This window comes from Cucurbita maxima, unplaced genomic scaffold (genome assembly GCF_002738345.1).
Source record: "Cucurbita maxima cultivar Rimu unplaced genomic scaffold, Cmax_1.0 Cma_Scf01160, whole genome shotgun sequence".
In the NCBI taxonomy this organism is placed as follows: Eukaryota; Viridiplantae; Streptophyta; class Magnoliopsida; order Cucurbitales; family Cucurbitaceae; genus Cucurbita; species Cucurbita maxima.
The window spans coordinates 1-6781 of record NW_019273176.1 but is presented as its reverse complement, the minus strand read 5'-3'; the positions used below and the strand labels follow the sequence as shown (position 1 = coordinate 6781).

The 6781-nt window shown below is 36.0% G+C and overlaps 1 non-coding gene across 1 annotated transcript; it reads right to left on the bottom strand.

Moving 5' to 3' along the window:
* Positions 1-131: 131 nt before the first annotated feature.
* Positions 132-203, bottom strand: TRNAE-UUC. Its single transcript has one exon. It is a non-coding gene; the product is annotated as a tRNA-Glu (tRNA).
* Positions 204-6781: the final 6578 nt, after the last annotated feature.

Sequence of the window (6781 nt, the reverse complement as noted above, 5' to 3'; positions counted from 1 at the left end):
ACAATTGTTTAGCCGACTTTCTTTTCAAACTACCGTTGTTGGGGATCGAACCCAAACTACCGGCATGACAGGTTCACCGCTGTCCAATTTCGAGTTCCGTTAAAATTACGAAAATAAAACAACAACTTAATCACCGTTGCCGGGGATCGAACCCGGGTCACTTGCGTGAAAGGCAAGAATACTCACCACTATACTACAACAACTTATAAAAAATAAATTTTTTCTTAACACTCCAGATGTTACCAATCGTCTTTAGAAAAACCGATCCATCGTCAACGCTCTAGATTTTATCAATCGAAGATTCAAAACAAGTAATCCAAATTCAAATCCGGTGAATATTGTCAAAAGAAAATTAAACTTATTATGGTCGGGGTTCAAACTCATGTCTATCGAGTGACAAGCGGGAATACTCACTACTGTATTACATCGACCTTTGAAAAATATATTATTTGTTAACACGCGAGAGAAAAATGAATCCAATCCCGAATTTGGTTGCTGTGGAACAAACCCAAATGATCCAGTTCACCACTACCGAATTTCGAATTCAAAAGAAAATTAAAAATTGTCGCTGCGGGGGATCAAACTTGCGGGAATACTCACCACTCTACAATGACGACTTTCGAAAAATATAATATTTGTTAACACACAAGATATTATCAATCACTGTTACAAAAAGTAATCCAATACTAAATCTGACTAAAATTGTCAAAACAAGATTAAACATGTTATTGTTCGGGATCAAACTCAGGTCACTCGAGTTACAAGCAGGAATGCTCACCCTTGTATTACAACGACCTCTCGAACATAATAACTCTAGTGACAAGCGGAAATACTCACCTCTGTCTAAATTACCGGCATGACAGGTTCACCTGTGTCCAATTTGGAGTTTCGTTAAAACTACGAAAAGAAACAAACTAAAATAATAGTCATTTTCGAGGATGGAACTTGGGTCACCTAAGCTACGTGATAGGCAGGAATACTGACCACTATACTACAACTCATAATAAATAAATTATTTGTTAACGATCAAGATTTTACCAATCGTCTTTAGAAAAAGTGATCCATTGTCAACGCTCTAGATTTTATCAATCAAAGATTCGAAACAAGTAATCCAATTTCAAATGCGTTGCAAATTTTCAAAAGAAAATTAAGCTTATTATTGTCGGGGTTCAAACTCAGGTCTCTCGAGTGACAAGCGAGAATACTCACTACTGTATTACATCAACCTCTGAAAAATATATTATTTGTTAACACACGAGAGAAAAAGGAATCCAATCCCAAATTTCGTTGTTGGGAAACAAACCCAAATCATCCGGTTCACCACTACCGAATTTCGAATTCAAAAGAAAAATAAAAATCGTCGCTGCGGGGGATCAAACTCGTGGGAGTACTCACCACTCTACAACGACGACTTTCGAATAATATAATATTTGTTAACAAACCAGATTTTATCCATCGCGGTTTCCAAAAGTAATTCAATTTTGAATCCGACTAAAATTGTAAAAACAAGATTAAACTTGTTATTGTTCGGGATCAAACTTGGGTCACTGAGTGACAAGCAGGAATGCTCGCCCTTGTATTACAACGACCTCTGGAACATAATAACTCGAATGACAAGTGGAAATACTCTCCATTGTATAACTAAAACGACTCATAAAAAATAAATTATTTGTTACCGCTCCAGACTTTACCAATCGTCTTTAGAAAAAGTGATCCATTGTCAACGCTCTAGATTTTATCAATCGAAGATTCGGGACAAGTAATCCAATTTCAAATGCGGTGCAAATTTTCAAAAGAAAATTAAGCTTATTAATGTCGGGGTTCAAACTCAGGTCTCTCGAGTGACAAGCGGGAATACTCACTACTTTATTACATCGACCTCTGAAAAATATATTATTTGTAAACACACGGGAGAAAAAGGAATCCAATCCCGAATTTCAAATTCAAAACAAAATTAAAAACAGTCTGTTGCGGCGGATCAAACTCGCAGGAATACTCACCACTCTACAACGACGACTTTGAACAATATAATATTTGTTAAAAGATCAGATTTTATCAATCGCCGATACAAAAAGTAATCCAATTTTGAATGCAACTAAAATTGTCAAAACAAGATTAAACTTGTTGTTGTTCGAGATCAAACTCATGTCACTCGAGTGCAAGAAGGAATTCGCAGGAATACTCACCACTCTACAACGACGACTTTGGCAAATATAATATTTGTTAACACATCAGATTTTTTAAATCGCCGTTACAAAAAGTAGTCCAATTTTGAATGCGACTAAAATTGTCATAACAAGATTAAACTTGTTGTTGTTTGGGATCAAACTCATGTCACTCGAGTGCAAGCAATGCTCGCCCTTGTATTACAACGACCTTTGGAACATAATAACTCAAGTGACAAGCGGAAATACTCACCACTGTACCACTACAACGACCTCTGAAAACATATTATATGTTAACACACAAGATTTCATAAACAATTGTTTAGCCGACTTTCTTTTCAAACTACCATTGTTGGGGATCGAACCCAAACTACCGGCATGATAAGTTCACCGCTGTCCAATTTCGAGTTCCGTTAAAACTACGAAAAGAAAATAACTAAAATCGCCGTTGCCAAGGATCGAATCCGGGTCACCTACATGACAGGCAAGAATACAAACCACTATACTACAACGACTCATAAAAAATAATTATTTCTTAACGCTAAAGATTTTACCAATCGTCTTTAGAAAAAGCGATCCATTGTCAACGCTCTAGATTTTATCAATCGAAGATTTGGAACAAGTAATCCAATTTCAAATGCGGTGCGAATTTTCAAATGAAAATTAAGCTTATTATTGTCGGGGTACAAACTCAGGTCTCTCGAGTGACAAGCGGGAATACTCACTACTGTATTACATCGACCTCTGAAAAATGTGTTATTTGTTAACACACGAGAGAAAAAGGAATCCAATCCCGAATTTCGTTGTTGGGAAACAAACCCAAATAGTCCGGTTTGCCAATACCGAATTTCGAATTCAAAAGAAAATTAAAAATCGTCGCTGCGTGGGATCAAACTCGTGGGAGTACTCACCACTCTACAATGACGACTTTCGAAAAATATAATATTTGTTAACAAACAAGATTTTATCCATCGTCGTTACAAAAAGTAATTCAATTTGGTATCCGACTAAAATTTGAAAAACAAGATTAAACTTGTTATTGTTCGGGATCATACTTGGGTCACAGAGTTACAAGCTGGAATGCTCGCCCTTGTATTACAACGACCTCTGGAACATAATAACTCGAATGACAAGCGGAAATATTCCCTAGTTTACCACTAAAACGACCCATAAAAAATAAATTATTTGTTAACGCTCCAGATTTTACCAATCGTCTTTAGAAAAAGTGATCCATTGTCAACGCTCTAGATTTTATCAATCGAAGATTCGGAACAAGTAATCCAATTTCAAATGCGGTGCAAATTTTCAAAAGAAAATTAAGCTTATTATTGTCGGGGTACAAACTCAGGTCTATCGAGTGACAAGCGGGAATACTCACTACTGTATTACATCGACCTCTGAAAAATGTGTTATTTGTTAACACACGAGAGAAAAAGGAATCCAATCCCGAATTTCGTTGTTGGGAAACAAACCCAAATAGTCCGGTTTGCCAATACCGAAATTTCGAATTCAAAAGAAAATTAAAAATCGTCGCTGCGTGGGATCAAACTCGTGGGAGTACTCACCACTCTACAATGACGACTTTCGAAAAATATAATATTTGTTAACAAACAAGATTTTATCCATCGTCGTTACAAAAAGTAATTCAATTTGGTATCCGACTAAAATTTGAAAAACAAGATTAAACTTGTTATTGTTCGGGATCATACTTGGGTCACAGAGTTACAAGCTGGAATGCTCGCCCTTGTATTACAACGACCTCTGGAACATAATAACTCGAATGACAAGCGGAAATACTCCCCAGTTTACCACTAAAACGACTCATAAAAAATAAATTATTTGTTAACCCTCCAGATTTTACCGATCGTCTTTAGAAAAAGTGATCCATTGTCAACGCTCTAGATTTTATCAATCAAAGATTTGGAACAAGTAATCCAATTTCAAATGCGGTGCAAATTTTAAAAAGAAAATTAAGCTTAATATTGTCGGGGTACAAACTCAGGTCTCTCGAGTGACAAGCGGGAATACTCACTATTGTATTACACCGACCTCTGAAAAATGTGTTATTTGTTAACACACGACAGAAAAAGGAATCCAATCCCGAATTTCGTTGTTGGGAAACAAACCCAAATAGTCCGGTTTTCCAATACCGAATTTCGAATACAAAAGAAATTTAAAAATCGTCGCTGTGGGGATCAAACTTGTGGGAGTACTCACCACTCTACAACGACGGCTTACGAAAAATATAATATTTGTTAACAAACAAGATTTTATCCATCGCCGTTACAAAATGTAATTCAATTTGGAATCTAACTAAAATTCTAAAAACAAGATTAAACTTGTTATTGTTCGGGATCATACTTGGGTCACTTAGTTACAAGCTGGAATGCTCGCCCTTGTATTAGAACAACCTCTGGAACATAATAACTCGAATGACAAGCGGAAACACTCCCCAGTTTACCACTAAAACAACTCATAAAAAATAAATTATTTGTTAACCCTCCATATTTTACCAATTGTCTTTAGAAAAAGTGATCCATTGTCAACGCTTTAGATTTTATCAATCAAAGATTCGGAACAAGTAATCCAATTTCAAATGCGGTGCAAATTTTGAAAAGAAAATTAAGCTTATTATTGTCGGGGTACAAACTCAGGTCTCTCGAGTGACAAGCGGGAATACTCACTACTGTATTACATCGACCTCTAAAAAATATATTATTTCTTAACACACGAGAGAAAAAGGAATCCAATCCCGAATTTCGTTGTTGGGAAACAAACCCAAATCATTCGGTTCACCACAATCGAATTTCGAATTCAAAAGAAATTTAAAAATCGTCGCTGTGTGGGAACAAAATCGTGGGAGTACTCACCACTCTACAACGACGACTTTCGAAAAATATAATATTTGTTAACAAACCAGATTTTATCCATCGCCGTTACAAAAAGTAATTCAATTTTGAATCCGACTAAAATTGTAAAAACAAGATTAAACTTGTTATTGTTCGGGATCAAACTTGGGTCACTGAGTGACAAGCAGGAATGCTCGCCCTTGTATTACAACGACCTCTGGAACATAATAACTCGAATGACAAGCGGAAATACTCCCCAGTTTACCACTAAAACGACTCATAAAAAATAAATTATTTGTTAACTCTCCAGATTTTACCAATCGTCTTTAGAAAAAGTGATCCATTGTCAACGCTCTAGATTTTATCAATCGAAGATTCGGAACAAGTAATCCAATTTCAAATGCGGTGCAAATTTTGAAAAGAAAATTAAGCTTATTATTGTCGGGGTACAAACTCAGGTCTCTCGAGTGACAAGCGGGAATACTCACTACTGTATTACATCGACCTCTAAAAAATATATTATTTCTTAACACACGAGAGAAAAAGGAATCCAATCCCGAATTTCGTTGTTGGGAAACAAACCCAAATCATTCGGTTCACCACAATCGAATTTCGAATTCAAAAGAAATTTAAAAATCGTCGCTGCGTGGGATCAAAATCGTGGGAGTACTCACCACTCTACAACGACGACTTTCGAAAAATATAATATTTGTTAAGAAACAAGATTTTATCCATCGTCGTTACAAAAAGTAATTCAATTTGGTATCATACGAAAATTCGAAAAACAAGATTAAACTGTAATTGTTCGGGAACATACTTGGGTCATAGAGTTACAAGCAGGACTGCTCGCCCTTGTATTACAACGACCTCTGGAACATAACAACTCGAATGACAAGTGGAAATACTCCCCAGTTTACCACTAAAACGACTCATAAAAAATAAATTATTTGTTAACCCTCCATATTTTACCAATTGTCTTTAGAAAAAGTGATCCATTGTGAACGCTTTAGATTTTATCAATCAAAGATTCGCAACAAGTAATCCAATTTCAAATGCGGTGCAAATTTTCAAAAGAAAATTAAGCTTAATATTGTCGGGGTACAAACTCAGGTCTCTCGAGTGACAAGCGGGAATACTCACTACTGTATTACATCGACCTCTGAAAAATGTTTTATTTGTTAACACACGAGAGAAAAAGGAATCCAATCCCGAATTTCGTTGTTGGGAAACAAACCCAAATAGTCCGGTTTGCCAATACCGAATTTCGAATTCAAAAGAAATTTATAAATCGTCGCTGCGGGGGATCAAACTCGTGGGAGTACTCACCACTCTACAACGATGACTTTCGAAAATTATAATATTTGTTAACAAACCAGATTTTATCCATCGCGGTTTCCAAAAGTAATTCAATTTTGAATCCGACTAAAATTGTAAAAACAAGATTAAACTTGTTATTGTTCGGGATCAAACTTGGGTCACTGAGTGACAAGCAGGAATGCTCGCCCTTGTATTACAACGTCTTCTGGAACATAATAACTCGAATGACAAGCGGAAATACTCCCCATTGTACCACTAAAACGACTCATAAAAAATAAATTATTTGTTAACGCTCCAGATTTTACCAATCGTCTTTAGAAAAACTGATCCATTGTCAACGCTCTAGATTTTATCAATCCAAGATACGGAACAAGTAATCCAATTTCAAATGCGGTGCAAATTTCCAAAAGAAAATTAAGCTTATTATTGTCGGGGTTCAAACTCAGGTCT